Source organism: Mustela nivalis (assembly GCF_964662115.1).
Source record: "Mustela nivalis genome assembly, chromosome: 9".
NCBI classification, from domain to species: Eukaryota; Metazoa; Chordata; class Mammalia; order Carnivora; family Mustelidae; genus Mustela; species Mustela nivalis.
In genome coordinates this window covers 86569943-86584609 of record NC_139028.1, presented here as the reverse complement: position 1 = coordinate 86584609, position 14667 = coordinate 86569943, and positions in this window count along the sequence as shown.

Below are 14667 nucleotides of genomic sequence, written 5' to 3'. Positions count from 1 at the left end.
ATTCAATCAAACAACTCATTTTAAAAATCCTCTGCTATGTGCTGGCATTGGGGATACAACAATCAGATGGACAAAATCCCTGCCCTCAGATGGCTTTTAGTCTAGCAAGGGAAGACAGATGCCAAATGAACGAAAGGAAACTCAAACCAACTGTCCATTCCCTGATCTGCTCTTACAACTTGCCCTGCTGTGTGACTCATCTCAGTTTATGCCTCTCCTCGTCCCTCTAGCCTGACCTACCTTCTGGCTATGACCCAGCTTCCCATACCAGCACTCACCCTGAATCCCTCTTGGTTTGGCCAACTATGAGGAGACTTTCAAGTAAACAAATCAGTTCAGCTCTGCTCTCAAGGTCTCCCCCACCCATTTACCCCAGGGTGTGGTCCCCCAAGGCTGCCTCTAAAGCAGTGTGTAGTAGTACACACTTACTTTGTAGTTGCTAAATGAAGGCATGAATGAAGGAACAGTGTAACTTTTCTTTCAGCAAAAAGGTTTGCCAGGGGTCAGCCCTCATGTTATGATAAGTCTACGTGCTACAATTGTCTTCCTGGCAATAGAGCCCTTCTAGCACTCATGGGCGAGGGGGAGGAGTGCTTAAAAAACCATTTTAATTAGGCAATTATGACAATTAAATATTTGAGGCTCAGGGCTCCTAATCCTTATTTGATTTCCACTTTAATTTTCTAATAATGTACGTCTCTGTTCTCATTGTAATCTTCACCTTTGAATTTGTGTGGAATTCATTTGCTCGGGATAATTGCTTCTCCATAAGGCTCTCTCTTGTCACGTTCACAATGATCTAACAGTTGCGGGGGGGGACATAAATCTACTGTCATGAGGAAAAATTTTTAAAGACTGTGAACGCTTGCTTTCTCATTATGTCCCATTAGAGACAAAGAAATAAAGAGGTGACAGGAGAGAAGTATAGCTCTGGACGTTCTGATCAAAGATTATGTCAGTGTATTTTCTCTTTGTCAGAGTGCCTGAACTCAAGATTGAATGAGGAGAGACCAAGAAGAGGAGAGACAGAAGCAAACACTTGCTGAATACCTACTAAGTGTCAGACTCTGCGCTGGACACTTTGCAGACACAGCTCATTGGACTGTCCTAACAACACAGAGAGGTAACTCTTCTTTTCCTTATTCTACAGATAAGGCTCCAAGAGTGCACTGTGCAGGGCGAATATGCCAATTACCAACCCAGCTCTAATCCAGGTGTTCCTGACCCTATACCCTACGGTCTCTCAACCCCACCCTGCCTCCTCCATTGGTCTTGACTTCATAAGTTATGTGACCTCAAGCAAGTTACTAAACCTCTCTGAGACTCAGTTTCTTCATCTGTAAAGTAGTGAGAATCTTCTCTGTGAGAATCCAAGTATGTAAAACACTTGGCACCAGAGACGCAGTAGTTTTACAATTCAATGTGAATCACTGTAATTATTATTCCTTATCAGAACAGAGTTTTGGGACTGCGTTGGCTCTTGAAACACTAGGATGTAACAATCTAATATGGAGACAAAGGACGGGAATCTAGAGGGTGGTGGCCTCAGACTGGGCAGCAGTTGGAGTGGGGCACCACAGGCCTCTTGCACTTGTAGATTCTATATGGTGCTCAATTTAGGCTCTCATCAGGCATAGTCTGGGAGGCAGAGGCAGGAGCTGAGCTTCTTTTGTCACTGGTAGGAGTGAGGAAGGACAATGTCTGGTGTCCAGAGGGAAAACTTGGTGTCCTGGACAAGTCATGGATCTGGGACTCCAGCAATGGTGTGAAGTGAGGCTGTAAGACAGGGATCTAGGTATTAAGATTCTAGGGTTGGAGGAAAGGCTTGGTTACAGGAACAAGGCCCTAATTCAATCTGTTTGTCCACTGCTGACTGGCCATCACCTGGGCTTCAGGTACTGGGCTGGGGCTGAGGACATAGCAGTAAACAAGATAGAAAGACTGCCCTGAGAAAGCTCCAGGACTGGGCGCCTGGGTGGCTCAGTTGGTTAAGCGACTGCCTTTGGCTCAGGTCATGATCCTGGAGTCCCAGAATCGAGTACCACATCGGGCTCCCAGCTCCATGGGGAGTCTGCGTCTCCCTCTGACCTTCTCCCTTCTCAAGCTTTCTCTCAAATAAATAAATAAAATCTTAAAAAAAAAAAAGCTCCAGGACTAGGAGGCAGGAGAGTCAGGCACATGAACAAATTTCTGTAATACAACGTGATAAATAACTCTCACAGAAGCATATATATCAAAAACCTCAGGAAGAGCGAGAGGAGCAGTTGCTGGAATCACCAGCAATTAGTTGTTAGAACTAGGACATTAAAGTCAGAGACTGATGAGTAGTCGAGTTGCCAAACACTGCATCGAGCTCCTTAAAATCACCCCTTCCTACTTCAGCTGGCAACAGGCCCACAGGCAGAAGAGCTGAAGCCCTAAGCTGGGGGCTGGGGTGTTGGGGGACTGGGGGGGGGATGGGAGCGATGGGGTGGCAGGTACACTTGGTAGGTGACCTTTTGTCCCCCACACTCTTCTCTAATAATACTTCTACAAACGCCCTCATGCCTACTTGGCTACATCCCTTCCTCCTACAAATACCATGGCAGAGGTGAGGCCTTTGATGTTCACAGAGCTCTCAGTGCCCATTGTGACTGGAGCACTGAAAATATTTACAAAGCCACCAGATTGATGGCTCCGTGTCAGGTCTCGCTCAGATCAAATATGGGATGTTGGCTTTGTAAACCACCATGCGTAGCACCAAGAATGGACAAGAAGCCTGCATGACATCAAAGACATTTCCTGTGTCTGCAAATCATGCATGTTTTCTGGAATACAGGATGTGATGGTAGGAATAAACACACACACACACACACACACACACACAGAAACACACACAGAGATGTTTGTGTTCATATTTTTTATAGGCATAAATCCACATATTTGGACTCAGAGCTACACCTTTGCACTCACGTGCTCATTATTTCAGAGGCACATAAACACATGCACACACTCATGGAAATGAAGTCCCAGCCGTCCCCGTGGTTATTGCTGCATTTGGCTGGGACTAGCAGGTGGAAAGTCCATCTTAAACCCAGCAGCCATCTTTACTCAGATGCCGCCTTCAGTGCAACTTTAAAAGCACAGCAGGCTCATTACAATGCTATTACCTGGCATTTGCACAGAGATGGGTGTGATTAGCCCAGCCACAGAGGCGGTGGAGCCTGTCTGCCTACCGGCTGCAGCCCACCCAACACTTTCTTAGAGGAAAAGGGCGGCTCTGTGTCTCCACACCTGAGACAAATCTCTCCCTAGTTGCCCTCCTGTTTTAACGTCTGAGCTCCACTAAGCTGTGAATTTGGGGCAAGAGCCTCAGACCTAATTCCAGGACCCTTGAGTTTCTATATTCTCTTCTGTTCCTGCCTTGCTTTGTGGTCTTGACAGGCCATTTCCTATCTCAACATTGCGGCTCTATAAAATCAGGTCTAGATCTAAAATTGGTCTAGATCTAAACTATCTATTCACCAAAACTACTGTGAAACTTATAGAAGTTAGTCAAATATAGATTCATGAGCTCCAGACCTCATGAGTCCAAATTTCCTTGAGCAGGACTCAGGAATATGTATTTTCACAAACACTTAAAAAGATTCTAATACAGATCTGTGAGATGGGATTCCAGAATGGAAAAAAACATGTTTATGTTTCTAAACTCCTTTTCAGCTGCCTCTGATCTTCTAAATGCAGACCCCTCAATGCCAAGTGCTTTCCATTAACATGGGAGCACATCTATGGGGCTTTTTGAGATGCTCTGTATTAGTTATTTATTCCTATATTAAAAATTATCCCCAAATTTGGTGGTTTAAAACTACAATGAATATTTATTATCTCTCATGTTTTCTGTGGGATGGGAATTCGAGAGTGGCTTGGTGGGTGGTTCTGGCTCAAGGGCTGTTTTGAAGTTACAGCCAAGATTTTGGCTACGGTCATCTGAAGACTGGGGCTGGAGGATTCACTTCCAAGATGACTCCCTCACATGGCTGGCATCTTCATGCTGGTTGTTGGCAGAATACCGTTGCTCCTCTCCACCTAGTCCTTTCCAGAGTCCTCCACAGAGTCCATAGTGCTTGAGTTTTCTTACAGAATGGCAGCCAACATCCTGGAGAACACGTGATCTAAGAGACCAAGGTGGAAGCCATGACTCCTTTTATGACCTAGCTTTGGAAGTCACACCTTATACTTCTGCAACAGTCTATTGGTCACACAACCTGTCTCTGGCCCAATGTCTGAGGAGATAACACAAGAGTCTGAATACCATGAGGATTGCTGGGGGCCATCATGGGGGCTTCATGGGGAAGAAGCTTGGTGAAGGCCAGGCCTTAGGTAGGAGACATGTGGACATCATACACTAATGGCACTAAAAAGATAACTGTGGGGGAAATTGCTCAGCTGCTCTCTGAGCTCAAATATCCTCATGTCTTTCACAGGTCTGCCTAAGGGATCACACATAAGTCCCTAAATTGTGTTTATCAGCGTTTTGACTTTATATACACATCCAAAAAGGCAGGGCCTCCCATCTGCAAACAAAGCTCTTGTTAAAAGCTCATTCTGTTACCCTCCCCCAAAACCACAGGCATCAACAGTCAACCTGAGATACCTACCCAGCTATCTTTACAGAAAGGAAAACCAAATATTATCTTGATTGCCCTTACTATTTTGTCAGTCTTTTACTCTCCCCTGGTCTTATCTAAATATTTTTCCCTGGGGTCCTTATCAGGTTAAATATTTGATTTACCCTTCGTATTAAGCTTGACAGCTTGATCTCTTCATCCTCACTTATGGGCAAGGAAACTGAGACTCAGAGAGTCTACATGGCATTACAAAGTCACACAGGCTTTCAGAGGTGGAGTTCCAGGCAGCTTGGCTGCAAGCTTCTGGAAGAGATGACTAAGTCTGAAACAAAGCTTTCAGCTGCCTTGGCATCAGCAGACCACCCACCCAGCACCCGACAGGAGCACTGATGTCTCCCCCCACCATGGAACTCCCTCAGAAGCCTCTCCAGGGCCACAGGTCATAGGTAAGCAAGTGGTTTAGAGTTCCTCCAGGGCACTGGGGCTCCCCACACAGGCTGGACCCTAGATCTGTAGCTGGAGGGTCCTCATCACCCGGCTTTGAGTGGCTAGGGCAGAGGTCATGCCCTCTTGAAACCAGAGAGCCCTGCTCTGCTGGGGCCACGTGTGTCAGTGTGCTAATGTTTCATGATTGCGACTCAGTCTCTCACTTTGACACAACCTCCCAGAGCAATCATTGCAAAGCGATACCTGCCGGCTGCCCTCCGATTATTTTACAGCCCGCCCTGGCTCCAGCTGCAGCAGCCTCTCCTTTCTGGTTTCTTTTCCCTTCTTGTTTCTGGCAGACAGAGGGGGCTTGGGACAGAGGGTTAGGAAAGGGGGAAGGAATTACTTTCTCCTTCTGTCACCCCCTGAATTCTCAAGCCTGGGTCCCCTCTCAGAGGCAGCAGCTCCAGTAGGGAGAGGCAGCTAATATAATAAGCTCACACTGTGCCAGGCACTGTGCTAGGTGCTTGGCATAGGTGAGGGACCAAACCCCCACAGCAGCCCTAGAAAATGGCTGGGAAAGGGTACTTTCCCAGCTGCCTGGTTGCTTACTGCATGCTCTAAGAGAAGGAAAGCTCAGGGTGGCAAGCTGAAAGAGGCCCTAGAGATCACTCTTTTCCAGTGACTTCACTTGTCAGTATACCTAGGAGTCTCCTCTCCCAAAGTCACATGGTTTCATAGCTTTGTTCAGCCAGGCTGAGAAGCCAGATTTTCCTTCCCTTGGCTCAGGCTCTTTCTAATACCCCAGGCTCCTTGGCATTGGCCCTGTCATTAGAATCATATCTATGGAGAACAGTGAGGAAAGTTCAGGGAAGCAGGGCCGTATAGGGTAAATGTACAAAAATACGATTCAAATGTTTATTAGAAAAAAGCAACCAGCACATCAAACCTATGGTTATTTTGGAGTTTTGGTTTAAGATGTATTAAAGTGAATAAAGAAGGTGGGGGTTCATTTGAAAGAAAAATAGTAAATTATAAGGTTAGTGTATGAACATATGGAAAAAAATCATGAAAATAGCAAATAAATAACTGAAATTAGGAAAATGTCAGTGTAGGGCATGGGATTTGAGCCACACGACTTGGACTAAAATTCCAACTGTGTACCAGCTGCCTGATCTTGGAAAAAACTAACCTTGGAAAAACAATAGCAGAATTATTGTGAGACCCATATTGCATAAGGCACATCAACCCCACAGAATTGCTCTTTTCTCAGGAGTGTGATAAGAGTGAGGGCCAAGCTGAGGTAGATACTCAACATTTAGGGTACAGTGGGCCTCTGGAATGTCAAGTTTGCTTCTGATATAATGTGAGCTGTGGGAACCACAGAGGTGGTAGTGGGGCTTGTCCTGAGCTGATCTGGTTGCCATGGAGCTGGTGGAAGATGACTCAGGAAGCCTGCATGGATGGAGCAGGGTGGGTCCCAGAAAGTCAGCAGGTGGGCATGGCCCTCATCTCGATAGAATGAGTAAGGGTCTGGACTGTAGTATGTAGGCCTAGGAGAGTTCAGCCAAGTAGTAGGGTGGACTGGTAGCCATGGGGGCAGCAATGGGATGTAGACATCTATGGGAGGCAAGGACACCAGGGACCTCAGAATTCCAGCTCTTCAGCATCATCATACCCCATGGTCTACTCTTGTCCAAGGCCATCAACTGACAGGAGGGCTATCTTCCCCAAGAGCAAGAGTTCTGAGGTCAGACATCCTGGAATCATACTCTATACCACCTTCTCTGATTGTTAGCTTCTTTATCTATAACATGGGATAATAATTCCACCTACTTTGTGGGATTGTTTTAAGTATTAAGCAAGGTAGTACATGGGAAACAGTCATCGTGCATGGCATATAGTAAATACTCCACAAGTGTTATCTCTGCCTTATCACCAGTACCTAGTACAGTACCTGGCCAATAGGAGGTACTTAGTAAATTGTGTTTAATGAATGTCTAGGTTGACTCTTCACCATGGACCACATCAGGCTCAGCCTTGCTTAAGCAGAAGTGCTAATTCTTCTGCAGTTGGATGTTCGAGAAGAGAATGAAACCAGCCAGGATGACCCAGAGTCTGAGATGAAATGTGTCCCAAGGTCCTACTCATATCTTCTCCGGGATGTCTTCCAAATGACCTGAGATCCTGCTTTTCTGGAATCACAAGTTCATCACAGGTTCATGATCTTTAGAGTAGATGTTGCTTAACCACTGAGCATACAGATGGAGTTCAGAGAGGCCTGTGACTTGTGGGGAATTAGTGACAGGGCAAGGACTGGAACCTGGATTGCTCACTCCCAGCCAGAACTCTTTCAAATATGTCAAATGGCCTTCCTTCCAGGTGTCATCTGCTCCAGAAAGCTGGACTGAGGCCTGGCTGCTTCCCTCGAGTAGCCACAGACAGCTGGAGTCCCTCCTTCCCTGGATCCTTCCAGCAGGAAGCCTTGTTTGTTTTCTGATTTTGAATAGACTGGACACCCTGTCACAGACCTCAGAGGGTTTAGGGAAGACAGTGTTTTGCAAATGGAAATACAAATCCCAGTCCAGCAGGAAGCAAGTACATGCTGCTTGTCCTTGTTCTGTGGAGAAAGGGTAGAGAAGTCAAAGGCCTGGGTTGTACCTGCAGGAAGAACCTAGTTAAATGCCTGGCAGATCCTGGATCTACCAGAGGCCTGACTAGAGAAGAGAGAGTTGGGGGATGGGGCAGCCATAGCCAATGAGCCGAAGTATAGTAATAAGATCATACATTTTAATATTAATTAAGATTCCTAAGCACCACTCCCCATAATAACTTGGTCTAGGTTAGAACCAAGAATCTACATGTTTATCAAGGACCCTAGAGAATTCTGATCACCTTGTTCTGCAGACCATTCCTTAAGAAACACAAGAATTTGACTAAGTCTGACTTCGCTCCTTACTTCCTGTAGGACATTAGGCATGTTACTGAATCTCCGTGAGCATAAAATTTCTCACCTGTAAAACTGATAAAGCAGTAACACATTTCTAGGAGGGTTGTTGTGACGATAAAATGAAATAACAATCTTAAAGGACTTAGCACAGGGATGGTATGTTGGAGGACTTAAAAAATGGTATTTATTAATGTAATAAGTGAGAATTTTGTTTTCCAGAAGTTGTCCAGGAGAACTACTCACTGAGAAATAGTCAAAACAAGAAAAGAACTAAGCTTCCCAGAAGATTATCTGTCTTCCCTGGGGTGTGAGCAAAGAACAGATGACCCAGAGCTGCCAAGTCCCTTGACAGTCATGGAAAGGTATCTCCAGATACCACTTCTAGAAGAAGGGTGGCATGGCTGTCAGGGAGAGCTCTGAGAGAACAACATGTGTTAACTGGAAAAGAGAGAGGTAGTGGAGTGGTTTCAGGGTATGAATAAATTAGGAAAGAGAGACAAAAGGATTTTTTAAAAACTGTGTGAATTATGAGAGGGATCCCATTTACTTTTTTGGGAAGAAAACTGAAAAATCAAAATGCATTTATAATTATTTTTGGCTCTGGACTACTTTTTTGTATATGACTCTAGGCATAGACTGGACCATATGGGCTCCCAGCTATATTAAAGTTATATTCCACTTCCTTGAAGCACTTGCCACATACTCCTCAATTGGCTGTGGATCTACTAGAGAACTCTGCTTTGTAGCTTCTTGGATAAAGTACTTCCTGAAGTCTATCCATGAGCTCCATAGAGACCCCAGCAGAGAAGACCTAGGCTTAGCTCAAATACTTACTACAAATATGTGAAGGATTTTCATAAAGCGTCTACCATGTAGGTGTTTTTGCCAATCCCCCAAGCTGATCCAGAGAAAAATAATGTGGATTTAGCTACATTAGTAGAAGAACAAGCTTAAAATGCAATTCAGTATAGACGTTAAAAGCACAGTTCTGGAGATAGACTGTTTCTATCCATTCTCTTCCACTTACTAACCAAATGACCCCGGAGAAGTTCCTCATTCTCTCTGTACCTCAATTATCTCCTCTATAAAATGGGAATAATATTAGTACCTTCCTTATAGATGTAGTTCTTGTGATGACTAAATGAGAAAATATTTCTATGGTACGTGGAATAATACCAGAAACACAATAAGCATTGTATTAGTATCAGCTATTAATTTAGTTGATTGTCCAGGAGAGGAAACCATGAGATAAGCTCTCAATGGATGTCATATTGCTCCAAGAAGTAAAGGGAGTAATTTAGACCAGGATTGGGGAAACCATTGCCACATACCCAAGGATGCAATTATAAAATACTGCTGGTACATAATGGCCAGAGCTCTGGAGAGGGACCAGAGCTCTACTACAACTTTATGTGCACAGCTTAGCCAGGCTAATGGCAGGTGAAGGGAAGGAGGATCTGGTACTTTGTGCCCAAGATTGTGTTTACCCCTACTTTACATCTTTAAATGAAGTGATAATGCCTACACCCTAATCAGCTAGAAACCAGAAAAAAAGTTGGAAGCCCCCAGGCTTTTGTTTCTACTCTGTCTCATTCCACAGTCTGTTCATGTCCTACTCAACTTTTTACTATTCGTCCTTCCGTTCTGTTTCCAGCCCTGCTTTCTCTTCTTAGGATTTAGCCTCCACCATCCAGATCACTCAAAGGAGTCCACTTTTGCTCGTTTGACATTTCCTTCTCTTCTTGGCTGCCTTGTTAACATGCTCCTGTAGCCTCTGAACATCAGAATTTGCCTAGGTCTATGCAGTTCCCATAAGTGGAAATCCAGTGTCCACTACCATTTCCCTCACACCCTCTTTGAGTAAGGGAGGAGAACGAGAATTGCTTTGGAAAGTTGCCTGCTCCCAAATGAGCTGTCTACCTGCTTGAGATCCTAGGTAGGACCAGGTGTGCCCGTCCAAAGAAACCCCAGACGTGACGTTAAGGCAATTCACAAACTGGTGTCTGCCCTCTGAGAGCTCAGGTTCAGAGAGTTTATGATCCAAGTGGTCTCCCTGCCTAGGGATCTTGGGCAAGTCACAGAAGCTCTTTGCATCTAATATCCACACCCCCTAAAGGGGGAGGAGGTGGTTCCCGTTTCTCAGTTGCCATTGCCAAAAGGGAATTGCCAAAACCAGTACTCCCATAAATGCTTCTTTGAGGCGAACACCTGGCATTACAGGATGTGAAAGGCCTCTCAGTTCATTCTAGGATTGGGTGCACTCCAAGGCCTCATTAACTCTTCTCTAGTTGGGTTCTAAGATGCTGGAAACATTCCTTAATATGACTGGGGCTGACATCTAGCCACAGCTGCCCCAGAAGGGAGACTCTTCATGTAAGAGCTCCCCCTCCTCCCCCAGCTCTGGGTTTGCAACTAGCACTGAGAGGACTCAGAAGTGGTTTCGTTTAGCAGCACTAGGTGCAGGAGCTGGGTGGGAGTAGGAAAGTTTCTAACAAGCAGCTCACTTGGCCCCATCCCAAGTCCCAGAACTCCAAAGGTAAAGCTGAAATGGCGGGTTGTTTTCTCTCTCTCTTACAGAAAGCAAATATTGTAACCAGGACCTGCTCTCCATGGCAGTTACAACTTGTTTGACATTTGAGTTAGTGGTGCTGAAAAGAGGAAAATCCACCCTGGAGGAAGGAATGCTGTTTCCGTGGCTAATTGACTGGCTGACACTTCCCCACCGCTGGCTCCCTCCCCCGCAGGCTGCCAGGCAGCCTAGCTGGGTTATTTGCCACGGATGATGGCCTCAGCAATTTATCGCACAGGAATGCCAGGCTGCCGAATCTGCAGTGTGTTCACTGTGGTTTAGCAGAGCCATTCTCCACCTCGCTGTGGGCTCGGTTGTTCACTAGCAAAAGAGTATCCAATTGCAAAACTGGAAAGATCTGAAGAAGGCTCTTCAGTAACTTCAGTCCAAAGTGGACCCTGAGCATTTGCTAAAGAAAGGCATGGCAAGGCGGTTCTTGACGTTGCTCCTTCTCTTCTTCTCGAGAGACATGTTGTCAGAGGACTTTTTGGTCCAAGTGACTGGCCACGCTATGGGAGCCTACCTCCTGCCCCTGGAAGCATCAGCCCCTTTTCTCTGTTCTGGGTTGGGCCTGCTTAGTGGGACAATCCACTGTTTCGTATGTCCAGCAGAAATTTCCGTAAAAACCTAAGTCACCTGGCTTCTCAAACTTTGCCTGCCTTTGGATTACCCAAGGGAGGATCTTAATAAAATGTAGATTTGGATCAGTAGGTCTGAGGCAGAGCCTGAGGTTCTGCATTTCTGACAGATTCCCAGTGATGCTGATGCTGCTGGACCTCAGACGCTCCCTGAGAATCGAGGGCCTAGAACAATTCTCCGAGTCTATCCTATTCCTGGAGACACCTGGGGGGGCTCCAGCTGCCAAGACTCTGATTTAATTCATCTGGGGTTGAGACGGAGGAGTTTATTGTTTGTTTTAAATCTCCCCAATATATACAAGGGAGACACACATATACTATAGGTTTGAATATACATCAACCATTTCTGGAAGATGCAGAAGAAAAAGTAAGAGTAATTGATTCTGGGAAAGGAAACTAAAGGACTGAGGTGGTTATTCACTGTATACCTTTTCAAAGTGCTTGCATTTTTTGAGAGGGCATACATTTCTTTTTCAAAAGCATTACAATAATTTAAAACAAAAACCTCTCTGAGTGATCCCTATAATCACGAAGTGGTATAGGCTGAATTATTTGTCCTCAAAATTCATGTTGACGGCCTGACCCCCAGTACCTCAGAATGTGACTATATTTGGAGTCTTTAAAGAGATAATGAAGGTTAAATGTCTTTTGGGTAGGCTCTAATCCAACATGACTTGTGTCCTTATTAGAAGAGATTAGGACACAGGTGAGCACAAAGGGAGGATCGTGTGGAGATACACAGAGAGGACAACATCTACAAGCCAACAACAGAAACCTCAGAAAAAAGCCAAACTTTCCATCCTCTTTACCTTGAAATTCTAGCCTCTAGTTCTGTGAGGGGATAAATTTCTGTTGTTTAAGCCACAAGTCTGTGGTCCCTGTTATGGTAACCCTAGAGAACTAATACTTCAGGTTTCACCACCACTTACCTCGTGGAGGAAGCAAGAGGTCTGGGAGAAAAGGGAGACTAAACTTGCTCAAACACCAACTGGCCATGAGTCCTCAGGCAAGTCACTTCTGCTTTTTGCCCTCAGTTTCCTCACATGTCAAAGGAAGGAGTTTACCCATGTGATCCCTACAATTCCTTCCTACTCAGAAGTGATGGTTCACTATTTATGTGAAAAGCTATAGAACCTGGCAGCTTTGTTGAGTGATCATCTATCAGAATGCAAGGAGTTTTTAATTTTGTTAAGTATGAATCCATTTTTAAACATAAACTGTCATGCAAAAGTCCAATATAGAAATAAGTTGACTAAAATGGAGCAACTCTGGTTGAACTAGCTAAGTTGTTCCAGTTCCCCCTTTGCCTTTATGGTGGACCCTGCATCACCTCTCCATCAACCACCAGGGCCTTTGGGTTATAGTCTGAGAACCACCTATGGGTCTAATCGTGTCATATTCCAGTCATGGAAACTGAACCCCAGTACTATTGAGTAATCGCCTCCAAGTTACCTCATGAGTCAGTCTGAAAGCTGGGCTCTATTCCTGACTGTCTGGCTCATTAATCTTTTTTCTGCATTTTGTGAGGCATTAAGAATAATTTGATGTTACCAATAGCATACAAACTATAACTTCTATTTTTTCTATAAAACATGACCGATATTTATTTGAGAGGCAATATTTTATCAGAGAAGCCAGATCTAGATATATTGTGCATATGTTTGTTTATATGTATATATACTGATTTTGTATACACCCAAATACTACAATTTACATTAAAATTCCCTGTTCTCTTCTGAAACTCAGCAGACTACCTTGTCTCCTAGGGCTAACTTCTGCCAGCCTCATGTGATTATGTGGGCTACACAAAAGTGGGGAGAAAGAGGTAGAAGTGAGGTAAAAATTCTCAAATAGATTTGAAAGAAGGGAAAGCAACCAAAATATATCCTGAAAAAGAGACCTCAAGGAAAGAAAACATCACATAATATGGACTATGCATTTCTTGGCTCCAGCTTCCATTTTCATACCTTGTTTCCTTTAAGAAAACCTAAATTTCCCCCAAGCTGTTTCCTGATTGACTTTCATTTGATAGGGTTACTCGATAGCACCGATCAGTTAATCCTTCCATATGGTTAAAATTAAACCACCAATCCATGCTCATTTCCCCCCTGATGCTTGCTAATTTCTTGTGAAGATTATCCTTCCAGCTAAATTACCCTCATTCCTTTATCATTGTGCCCATTATTTCCCCTGGAAACTGTAAGGGTTCTTGAGGAATGGGAGACTTGGTGGAGACTTCCTCTGTCTTGATGTACTGCACACATTTGTGCTTTCCCAGGTTAAGTGAGAGCCTGGCTGGGAGTAAGGGCTTTACATTCAGTGACCTCTTAAATTTCCTATAACCTGGGCACGGGTTATGTGAGACCTTTGCAGTGATGTGGGTCTTGCTCCCAGAATTCTCTGCTTCTCCCCTGGACTCCAAGGCTTAAAGCAAGACAAATAGTCTTCTGTGTCATCCTGACCCTGAAGGCCAATGCCGTGAAGTTATTTCCTTTCAGTGGTCACGGATGTCGATTCCTAATACTTCACCATAGTTGCCCCCAGAAGAATCTGATCTGTCCCTGCAGTCCCAGCCTCAATGTTTAGAATAAGAGTTTTTCGTAAGCAAAATTTGAATATAGGCATAAGAGTAATTTATCCAGATCATTTTGAACCTAACCCAACGACTTACCTAATTATTGAGCTTTACCAACCGACACCATTGGCTTTCTGATGAAAAATGCACAATTTATGAGATTTTCGGGTTTAGCTTGAGTCCTATAAGGTTGACAGGCCCTTGACCCTGAATAGTCATGGTAGACACAAGTGCTCCTGCACCTCTAGATGGGGTAAGTTTTGGACCTTAATAAGTTAAAGTTTTGAGCACTATTTTCAATTTTCTGCTGCCGGGGTTGTTTCTCATTTAGGCAAACACCCATTGGCGCCAACATGACCAATCCCATTATTTTTGCTTTTTTTTTTTAGTGACTCTTGTTATTTCTTTCTGCTGAAGTTGGCTATACACAAGCCCAGTCCCAGACAGTACAAGCAAAGATAGGATTCCTGCCCCAAGGGTTCAGCAACCTCATATTTTCCTCTCTGCTGCCTCTACTTTTGTTCCAGTGTACCATGAGTTCTAAAGCCTTGGCGGTCCTGAAACACTTCACTGTGTTTTGTTTTGTAGGAAAGACTTGGGTTTTATGGCTGTGGGTTATAAAAGGTTTTCTTTTTTTTTTTTTTTTTTCCCTCCCCTCCACTGCTCCCCCCAGGGAAATTTGATGGGTGTGACCATTACCAATGAGCCCTGCTGGGAAAGTCCAGGCCATGGTCAGCTTCTAACCTAAGCCATGACTCTTTCCTTTTTGGCTGTGGCCTGGTCCTAATTTTGTCCCCCTCTGGCTGGCTTTGTTTATTGGCATTAATGTTTCATATTAAAATTTAATATTTAACTTTTGCTTTCAATATTTAATGTTCTGCTTCTTACATTTGGATGTCTCC